Here is an 11990-nt window from a genome sequence, read left to right on the forward strand (position 1 = left end):
AACAGAGCAAATGTACCTAATTTACAAAGCGGTTGTGAGGATTAAATAATTTAGATATGTAAAGGGCCTAAAAAAAGTTCTTGGAACATTGTGTCTCATAAGATTTTACTATTATTACTGATTCGATAATAGTACTACCACTTCACAAGTAAGTAGGTGCTCTTAGTTGATAGTTTTTTGTTTTCTATTTTTAAATTTTTCTCTGCAATGGTTCTATTGAAAAAAATCTTTTATAGGAGAAATCTAGGCAGTGTATACTGTGTACGTCCAAAAAGTAGATAGGAGAAGTGGGGCAGTGTCTAGCTATTTGCATAAATTCCCTGTTTTTCACTTGTGGAATTTATATAAACTTCTTTGGCCCTTACATTTTGCAAATGAATGCCTTATTTCTCCATTTCACTTCGTTTGCACAGGCAAAGTTAAAGAAAATATAAGGCGGATTCAGCAAGGAATCTTTGAATAAAATGAAATTTGGAAAGCAATTTCTTGTGCCCAGAGAAAGGCTATTTAGAGGAATGAAGAGCTTCGACAATGAGACTGAGTGGGGACAGTCCAAATGTACAAACTCTAGGTTTTAAAAAATTGACTTTATTAAAAAGTCAGTCCTTAAATATTTGTCCTCCTTGGGTAAATCTAATTCGAACTATTCGTCCATACTTTTTTCCTAGATCACAATTCCAATGATCATTTTTTCAGCCTTCCAAAATACTTGCAGTTTTTATATATTACATTTGGTAAATCCATTGGAATGATGATATTAACATTCATAATTGATACTGAGACATGTCTTTTGTTTGTATCACCTATATTTATGTGTTTGTCTGTATATGTGTTTATATGTGTTCCATTTGACTATAATCCTTGTAAAATTAGGTCTTCCACTTCCTAATTCCCCAAAGAGCCGAGAACAGTGCTCAGGAAACATCATTGGCAGAGATGTAACAATCAAACAGAATTTTTAAAGACATCATGCCCTCTCTTTTAAATGTTACAGCTTTTGAAAAATATAATCTGTTATTTAAAAGTAAATTTTAACAAGGAAAAGATTATTGTTCCATATGTAAAACATTTGACATGATTCCTTGAACATAGTAAACACAACTAAAAGTTGATTTCTCTTCTCCTGCCATGACCTGAGGCATATTTATTAGCTATTCACTGCCTAAATGTCTCAGCCTAAAATCCAGGAACAATCAAGATTTGATATTCAATTTAACGGAGCAAAATATTCGCTTTAAGAACTGAAAATACAAAAGAATTAGATGAAATTATTTTCCCCCAACTCTGCCCCAGGGTTTACAATCTCGTCAGAGAGCAAGTCGTACCAGCGGGAAAAGGTATCTAATGAAATGCTGAAACAACAGCACTGAAAGAACCAAGAGATCAGAGAGGCAGTCATCACTTTATCTTCCTAGTCAGGGACAATGTGGGGCCTCAGCTGAACTCTAAAAAATATATAGAGGGAGATGAGAGAAAAGATGATTAAGAATCTGGCTTTGGAAACTTCATAATTTTTATTTTTGGCCAGGACACATTTACAGATGATCTATTAAATTGAAAAGGGATCTTGTCCACCTCTGTGACCTTTGTTTCTCCCTAACCTACTGAAAGTCTTTATTCAAAAAGTTCAAAAGATAAGTCAGACAAAAATTTTACAAAATTGTGTAAAATTGTTCTTTTAAAAAAATATAAAGGATTTTTTTATTTTTTTGCAGGGATTGAGGTATTAAGCAGGGTAAGAAGTAAAATATATCCTCAATATTTATCTTAATAGAATCTAATATCTCTTATTTTGTTACTTACATCCTGGGGAAATACATTATGTACCACATTTTTACCTGCCCATTTTTTAATTTTTGCAGAAAATTTAACATGAAAAAAGATCCTTACTTAAGGCATCATAACAATGTAAATTATAATTTAAAATAAATTAAATTAAAAGTAATCAATCATTTTCATTATTTGTGAAATGTTTAATTATGATTTTTCTGAAAAAGAAACTAACCACTACTACCACTACCATAACAAATTATTTAAAGGTCATAATCTAGCGGGCAGCAATAGATTAAAGAAGACAGGAGGAGAGAAGGTAATTATTTTAGGTTCCCAGTTTTATTTTATTTTAACATGTGTCATCCTGTAAAAAATCTTGCATCTTAACTTTAAATACAAGGTATCGATCTAAGATTTGGAGAGCGCTGGGGAAAAAGAATGAGAGAGATACAGGGATTGGGAGAAATTTACAGCTAGAGCTGATACTGAGGGAAAATTTAGAGTACATACCTAGCATGTTTTGTGCTTCCTTTCTTCCAGAGAGGAAATGACACTTTAGATTCCTGGGATGCTGGAACCACATGCAAAAAAAGATGGGCAAATTTGTCATTCAGAATTTATGAAGGATATTTTTTCTTCTCACTGACTAAAAAGAACAAATCAAACACTAGGTTTCCAATTCTGAAAATTAGTAGACTCTGGAGAGCCAATTAAACATTATTCCCCTATCTCGACTCTGTTTTAACATGCTTCTTTATTGCACACTGTTTCTTTTGCTCACAAGGCAGGTAGACGGTGTTATCTGGCTAATTTGGGGACAGTTATCATTATAATGTAATTTTTTGCAATTATGTGGTAGACCAGGTGGCAAGACAGCATGGCTTTGCATTGCCAAGGTGCAAAACAAATTCAGTGTTCAATCAACCTGAGAGAGAAAGGACAATTCTCATTTGCATAAACATGTAGCCACGGAAACGAGATGCACAGAGGTATAAGGGGAAAGAGACCTATTTTACATGATGTGCATAGAATATTTGACAGTTTAGATTGGAGGCGTCATTGATGTGGGTTGGAATGGTACGGTTGGTTGCCATGGATATGGTTTTCCCTACTGGCAGTGCAGAGATTGGCAGGGATGGATGCTGAAGAAAAAAAAAAAAGCCCAAACCACTGCAACACTCTGGCAGCCTCATTCTTTTCTTTTGTTGAAAAGCTATGTATCCTTTCTGCACTAATGACAGCTCATCAAGTATGCAGTGTAATCTAGAAACACTGATATTTCTGTAATAAATCATTCATGTATAATATATATGTATTTATACATTCTATGCACATATATATGTGGCGATCTACATGTATATATTTGGAATAACATGTATGCAGATTAATAAAAGATTAGATTCAGGAGAAAAATATTTATCTTTTTGCTACTTTTTTCTATTTAGCACTAATCTGGGAAATTTTTAGATATGAGGATTTATTAAATAAACAGTGTATGAATATACTGAATGGTCATCTAACTTAGGAAAAGAGAATAGCACAGTTTGTTTCTGTAGATAAGGCAAACAATAAAAGGACAGAGGAGTGGCTCGTCCCAACGGCCTAGTCTTTATGTGATCCCTGTAGTCACCACATTGCTGTAATAGAACTACACAAATGATATTTGTCCATGAGAAACAAGGGAGTTTCTATTTCTTTATAGGTTCTAGCACAACATTTAGCATGGTGCAATCTCCAAAAAGCTATTTATGCTGCTTTTTAAAACAGCTGAAAGCACTTACATTTTATTTCTAAAGCTTCACCCATTCATCCTCTTGTTTCCATACATTTAGTCCAGAGCCTTGCTTGTATTAAAAGGATTGCAGATATGTCTTTGTCTTTAAGAATTCATTCACTAACATATCGTGTGAGTAGGGTCTAAAGGAGCAAAACACACAGTCGCCCAGTCCAGCAAGTTGAGAACTGAGAACCTTGATCCTTGTAAACACAGCTTTGCACTTGGCCATACTCCTGAGATTTAAATGCTGATAAACAAGTTCTTATGACCTTTTGGGTTTCCTCTTAGCTCCTTCTAAACTGTGGTGGAATGTTGAGTGTCACCACAGTTTCTAAATTGCCCATCCCTCTGAATGTTGGAAACTGAGGAAAGAGTTGGAAACAGGATTTGTTGTGCAATCAAAATATCAGGATCACTTTTGAAACATGACCATGTTGTATGCCCTTAATAATTGACTTTGCTATTTATACAGTCAAAATTTGATGGATAATTACCAGTCAACTGGTCTGTATTTGGATTGACATTTAAGAGAATGTGTAGTTGAAAGAACAATTAAAATGTTCTTCTCTTGCCTTATAAGAAAAATATTTTAAATGGCAAAAATAAAGTCTGTATCGATATTACATAATTTCCCTGTATTTAACATTTTAGGTGAAAAGCTACTATTTATTGATAAACCATATGAAAGGAACAAGTTACTTTTGCTATTTCATTTTTTTTTACACGAAGCACACTAGTGATTCAGTTTCTGTAAGAACCCCACTCCATACACCCCACACACTATCACTGTTTTCAGCTTTCCCTAGAAACCACCCAGCAATTGCTATTACCCTTTCCATGATAAACTAGTCAGTGACCCTTTTCTCAAGGTGAAAATCAGCTGTAATCATATTGTATTTATTTTCATTATCCTTATTTCTTAGCTTATTTTTATCTGTGCTTCTTAGAATGATGAGCTCTTATTTATTCCCTAAAAACAGTTGTTTATAGTTTTGTGTGTGGACATTACTAAATATTTGCTGCCCCCACAAAAGAAAGTTAGTAATTGCTTTAATCTCTGTATTTCATTGTTTTCTAAGTTTTTAAAAATAAAGTAGGACCTCTAAATTCTATTTAGATAATATGTTTATCACATAAAAATAAAGTTCACAATGATGAAAAGAAATATAGTCAGTAATATCATAATAACTTGGTATGGTGACAGATTGTTACTTATCGTGGTGATCGCTTTATGGGCTATATAAATATCAAATCACTATGCTGCATACCTGAGACTAACATAGTATTATATGTCAACTATGATTTTAAAAAAGTGGATGAGTAAAGATTTTAATAGAGTAAATTAACATAATGCACAGGGTCAACTTGGCTATATGCCATTTCATCTCATGTAAATGTTTCTGTTCATGCACTCCTCTTGCCTATACTTATTGTCATATGTATTTTGCTTTCTTTACTTTCTATAACACATTGTGTTCTTTCCTGTTTTTCTTTCCCACTCCTGTACTCCCTGTTGGTATACCACTCCTCCATTTGTAATCAATGTAAAAAACACTGTTGAAAAAAATTCTAATGATGCTGGTATGTGCTCACCATTGCCCAAATCTCTTAGAGACACTTGCAGGATGTTAGAATGCATCTTATATAAAATGTTTAGGTGCTATAGCACTGAGCCCCTCAAACACAATTGTAGAGATGGACACGGAGAGCTGGTATGTATCATGCACTGAAATAAAAGTTCTTAAAACCCTATTTCTATTTCAAAGACAAAATTGCTTGCTCATCATTAAAAATCAATTCTTAGTCCTACAGGAATAAAGAAATATGAATGTGGTTATTTTATGAGTGAAGACCTGATTATTTCCTGCTGTGAGTGTGATTCTTCAATGGTCAGAAAGGGGAGCTCGGCAGAGGTCTACTTTTCTTGGGCAAGTGTACACTTGCCTCAATCTCACTCATAAACCAGGAGGCAGTTGCATGCACTAGGCCTTAAATGTGTTCATTTCAAATCAGGCGGGAGGCCTGACTCACATACTAAATATTCAGAAGTAGCATCTCCAAATCTTTATCATCGTATATGTAGATTGATTTATTTTCAGACTCTGGTAACAGGCTCGATATTATATCATTTTAAGGGTTTTGTTAAATATCTTTTTTCCTCATGTTTATGTTGTTAAAACATATACATTTACAAGTTTTAGTCCCTTCCATTAAAGAAAAATGTAAATTTCACATTTTGCATCATGGATCCAATTTTCTTCTCCTGAATATAGGTATTTTCCTTGTTTCTCAGACTTATTCAAAATATAGGAAGTATTTCTTCCTTGAAAGGAGAATAAGGCAGCAAACTGATTATTTGTTGTGACCAGGCTTATTAAAACAGAGGCAGAAAACCAGAATTCATTTCCTAGATCTGTCATTAGGTGATTAAAAGAGAAGGATTTCTTTTTTCTTGTCTGACTTTCCTCAGTTGTAAAGTGACACTCTTTGATCTTCATAAGCATATTTGACACACTAAAACAAGTAAATCAGGATTTCCAAATTCTTTGTGATGAGGAGTAGTGATTAACTTTCCTTATCTGTTTTGAATGCAGCTTCAGGTTGGACATGTGCTTAGGTGGCCATGATGGAGTTGGTTTCTGATGCAGGTAAAGACAGGAAAGGTCCATGGCCATATCTGATGGCAAAAGTTGCTGAATTGCTGGATGTTAATCAATATAAGGTTTTGAGAACACCTAATTGTTAATGTCTTAGAATTTCTTATAGAAAACATTGACTATGTTGATATGCCCTTTAAACCTCAGCTTCTTCATCTCTAAGTAAAATTCAGGATCCTTTGTCTCTATTTGAATTCATTCCCTTCCTGAGATGGCATGAGTATTGGTATAATAAAGCGTAGGAAGCATGTTTGTTCTGTGAAAGTTACTGAAATTCCTGATGTAACATGCATTCATTATGATGGCATTTCTTTCATTCTAATAAAATTATACAGATATTAAATTTTCACTCACAGACTTGTCTATCTGCCACCTACACTTAACGTGGCCCCACTATCAATTTTATTTTCCTTTTAGGCTACTTCTAAAGAGTTAATAGGAAAAAAAAAAACTTTAGATCTCAGAATTACTGGATAGTTTGTTTTATCTGGCAGAGAAAAAGCACCTTTATTCAGGGGTAACCTCAAATTTTTATTTTTCTGGTCTTCAAAATGCCACATGTCATTTTTCCACTGTATCACTGTTCCATGTCACCCATGATGACATCAAACCATGTGCCAATATGAACTTACCCTTATCCAGTCGGCTCAATAGGATGATGCCCTTCACCATTCAAATTAAATCTGAACCCTGTGTCACTGCTCCTAAGCTGCTATTCATCAATTTTTTTCATGTTGTCATGTAGTTGTGCTGGGGCTTTTTTTAATGTCCTTATCTCTATCATTAATTTTACCTTCTAGTGTAGTAGTACTGAATGATATGATTTACAACTTAATAAAATGAGTTTATAAAACATTAGATAAACTAGTAAATCAATTTTTATGAGTCAGCAGTCTAAAATTCTGAAGGTAGACTTAATTTACCTTCTTTGCCTGATTTCATCTCAGGTGAACTGAGTGGCATAAAACAATACAGTAAACAATGCAGTCATGCATAATACATAGCAGTTGAATTCAATTTTAGTAGTTCTCCTAATGGTGTCCAGATGAGGACAGGGTGGGAGTGGAAGGTTGATAGGTGTTTTGAAGTATCTCCTTGACTTTGAAATCTTACTTTCTTACTTTTTTTAACCTTTATGCTTGAGAATAAAATTTATCTCTGTGGGCATAGATCCTTTGGGGGAGAGAAATTTTTTTTCACTGCTTGGAATGCCAACATTTAAAAAAAATGTACTCAGTTGAAGGATAGATGGACTAACATAATAAAGGATATTGATAAATAATTGGGTCCAATTTTCTGCCCTTAGGCAGGCAGTTAGCCAAACCACCTAAGACAGATACTTAAAACAAAGGTATTTATCTTCTAACTGGAGAAAAAAGAATTTTGTTCTCCCTACTCACCAACGTACCAATTTAAGGAACTAAGGCCGTACCAAATATTACCCGAATGTGTGTCTGCTTTGGGAATTTGAATTCTATTACTGGGTGGGGGTCAATTCCAGACTAATCTATTCTGTTATAAACCACTGTACTATTGAATAGGTATGGCTGTGACTGGTTATTATTAATTCATGAAATTCAGTACAAGCTCTCTATATCATCCCGAAGATCTTGTGTGAATATTTGTAGAATCTCCCTTCAAGGAATAAAAAGGAACTATCAAGAGAATTTTTCAGTGGGCTGAAATGGTGAAAGTGGGACTATCTTATCTCTAAGCCTTCCCTAATCACTACCTCACTGCACTGCACCCCGCCCCTCCCCAACCCTACCAAAAAATGGAGCACTAAGTGACTTTTCCAAGCTTTAAAAAGTACTTTTCCTTCCTGAATTTTGAAATGTCCACGAAAAAAGACTAAATTCAAGTAGAAGTTCACAATGTGGGTGAAAATGGAGGAAAGCAACACATGAACTTCACAGTAAATAAGGGTATGTTACTATTGTTCTTTTAAAGAAAAATAATGATGCTATACTTGTAAAAATGATGTACCAGCAAGACTAAATATAGGTAGCTTTGTAAACATTCTTGAAGGAAATTGATCTCACTTCCCTGGGCCTCAGCACCCTTATGCATGAAGCAAGTTTTAAATAGCTTTTGAAGTTACATTTTAAATATTATTCCTCAGCATCAAACTCTAACAATTGTTGAGTCTCCTTAAGAAATCAATTGGTGATGAAATAAATAACAAAACAGGTTCAAATTAATGGTGCATCATCACTAGAATTTTCCTGGCATGTCTACTTCCTGCAATTGAAGAAAGAATATCTGGCCTGTCTAAATAACACAGGTGAAATCTGTGGTAAAGATTTAAGTCTGGAAAAAGATTCATATCCTTGTAGTATGTTGATAATCATATATAAGATATATTTATATTCATTGTCTCAGAAAGACAAAGTTTTATTGGATATAGGATCAAAGTTTACATAAAGTAGATTATCTCATCAGATCTTAAAATACTAGAACAGATGAAAAACTAAAGAAACAAAACTTAATTTTAGCATAGCTCAGTGTATCACGACATACTTTATCACCAACATATCTAGCACAGTGCTAAATTCTGTGGTGGATATGAAAGTATAAAGCATAACTCATACTGCCCAAGTAGTTACAATCTAGTTGGGAGGCCAGATCAGTGGACAAAACAATGAAAAATGTAAAAGAGTATACAAATTTTGTAGACAACAAATTTGCTGGATTGTTGTTTTTATTATAAATGATATAACAATAACAATACAAACAGGATTAGAAGTTAGATTAGATTAAGGTGTAACTCAAGACATTCATCATAGAAAATGCTTTTTAACTGTGACTGTTGAGGTCAAAAAATACTGTGTACTATATCCCTGCTATTGAGTGTGATAATAATGTATTTTAGCAGACTGAAGACTCTAAGATGTCATGCAGTAATCTGTATTTTGTTTAATCCTCTATTTTCCAAATTTAATTAACCATTGGACCCTAATGTCTCTAAGCATTAGTATTCCTCCAAACACACTTTAGAAAATGCTAGATTGGGTAAATTCATAAATCACAGAACTATAATGTAATAGTAACTGAAAATAAGAAAGCCAGAAATATGTGTTTTTGTAAAGACAAAGTTTAGGATATCAGGAGCTTGTTCAACATAAAATTTGAGTGATGGACCATGGTCCATCTAATATGTCTCTTCATGGCATTTATCATGCTCTTAGGGATTCATTCTAATATTTAGACTAATACTTTTGTTGTAATTTTTAAAAAATTACAACAAAAGCGTATATAAGAAAAATTATTATTAAAAAAAATAGAGCCATTGACTTAACTAAAGGATTCCTCAGCAGCATATCATTGACTCATTTACGCATATGCTAACAGAGGAATAGCTGATGACGGGTTTATCCTTGACAATATCAGCTTAGCTCTGATTGTAAGAAGCCCTGATTGGAAATTACTAGTGTAAACTGAGGCACTGACTGGACAGAGAGCTTTGGTCTGGTTCTATCTATGTTCTTTATGGGGTAATTTAGATTATTTAAAAATTTATTCTTGGAAAACAAATAAACACAAATACCTTAAGTTTATTCGTAGTACTCTCTCCACCTCCAGTATAAAATATTTCATAAAAGTTCGTAATGGTGCCATCAGTCTTTTAAGTGGAATAAGTGGCCCACAGTCTTTTCTGTCAAACCTAACCAACTGCTGTGTCTCACGGTACTGGAACTTTGTAGTTAGTATACTTCTGAAGCCATTTGTGTCAGTAAGCTACTTGGAACCACATTGACACAAAGGCAGGGCAAAGGTAAGTTGTTCATGTAGAATGGCATTTATAAGGATTTATATTACTATTCCGTGATATTCTCCATTGTGAACCCTTGACTCAGAGCAGTGCTTCCCAAACTTTCATGTGCAAAAGTCTGACCTTGTTAAAATGCATATTCTGATTCAGGAGGTTTGGGATCTGCCCCAATTCTGCATTTCTAATCAGCTCCCAGGTGACACTGGTCCCTGAACTGCTCTTTAAGTAGCATGATCATTGAGAATACATAGGAGAAAGCCTTGCTCCTCTTTTGTCCTGGGAGCTTTTTTTTTTTTTTTTTTTAAATTAAATTTATCAGGGTGACATTGGTGAATAAAATCATATAGGTTGCAAGTGTACAATTCGATAATATATCATCTGTATATTGCATTGCATATTCACTACCCAAACTCAAATCTCCTTCTGTCACCAAATATTTGACCCCCTTTACCCTTATCTACCTCCCTGTGGCATTTGGTAGAGGGATACCAGGTAACAAAGCATTTGTTTTAAGAACGTCCTTTCTATAGCGGTCCCTATCTCTAAAAATTCTAGTCATTGTTACATCCAGAGCAATGTTTGTTTTAATGGGTAGTTTAGTTCTTCGAATAAATTGTTGATAATTAATATGTTTTCAAAAATTTTTAAAAAGAACAAGAAATTATTTGGAGAAAATTTCTGATCAGTCCTCACTTTTAAAAGCCTGGACAGATAACACTGCTCTTGCCTGAGCTGTATTGCCTAAAGCCAACAGATCCTTACATGGACTTGGTTGAGAGTAGATTTGTGGCAGTTTGGGCTTTAAATCATTGAGTGTGAGCAGGACACTCCTGGGATTGGTCAGAATATGGCAGGGCAATCTTCAGGGAATGACCACTTCATTTTACTCCTAATGAGGCGGCAATGCTAAGCTGCTGTGGATTTTACCCAAGGTGTTGTGTAGGCATATTTTAATGAAGTCTCAGGCATATTTTGCATGCTTTCACCCAGCAGCCTAACCATGCTTCAAAGTTTCAGTCTTTTGATTGATCTCGCTCATCTTGTTTGGGGGTGAGGGGATGGGGAAAACCTTCTGTAGGCTGGTTGAAGGCAGATCCCGCAAGAAAGCAATAAACTTCAGGACTGAAAACAAATCTAATTTGTGCATGGTAACTCTTTTTGGTAATGTTAATTTTTTTTCATTCTACATGTACACTTCCATGGCAGTAACTTCCTTTCTGTCCGACTACTCATTAACTATAGCCCACAGCAGTTAATTTCCTGCCTTTCCCTCCCACCACTTCACTTTATTTGTTTAGCTGACAGGCTTTTGAAGCAAGCTGGCTGAAGCCTGCAAGAATTCCTAGCTTTTTTTCCAGCTTCATTCTTGTTATTTTTAGGAATATGGACAAGGTGTTAGTATGTGTATTCCATCTGAAAATTGTGCCGGAGTTTCTATCTCTTGGGAAAAAACCAAATTGCTTCATAATCATCATGGACCCAATTCTGTAACTATTCGTAGACAAAATTCTTGTTAGTGCCAAGGGGAGTTTTGCCCTCATTTAAGGTTACAAGATCAAGTGGTAAAAGTATTTATAGCCACCTCACTCTCCCCAAGAAAGTAAGTTAAACTACATTTGGGAAAATATTACTAAATGTGCTATTGATGCTTTTCTTTTCACTAGCATTAATTTCTCCTAAGAAAAGTCAATAAAAAGACAAAAAGAAAAGAAAGTAAATTGCTGACTAGTGTTTTAACTAATAATTAACTTCTCACTTTATGTAATAGCATTTTATTTGGAGGATGCATGAAATGTAAACATTACTGGCTGTCCTTTATTAGCCAAACATGGAGAGCATATTCTGCTCATTTGTCCCTCATAAGATTCATAGAAAAGCTAAAAATGTTATGAGGCCCCTTGAAGGTCAGTAATATTCAAACTACCTATTTCCAAAAAATGTACTGCCATTGACTTTGTCAGCACCCTGCTCCCTCCATAGTAGTGCTTATGTCTTCCCAGCCCTTCCTATT

Source organism: Pteropus vampyrus, unplaced genomic scaffold (genome assembly GCF_000151845.1).
Source record: "Pteropus vampyrus isolate Shadow unplaced genomic scaffold, Pvam_2.0 Scaffold11, whole genome shotgun sequence".
In the NCBI taxonomy this organism is placed as follows: Eukaryota; Metazoa; Chordata; class Mammalia; order Chiroptera; family Pteropodidae; genus Pteropus; species Pteropus vampyrus.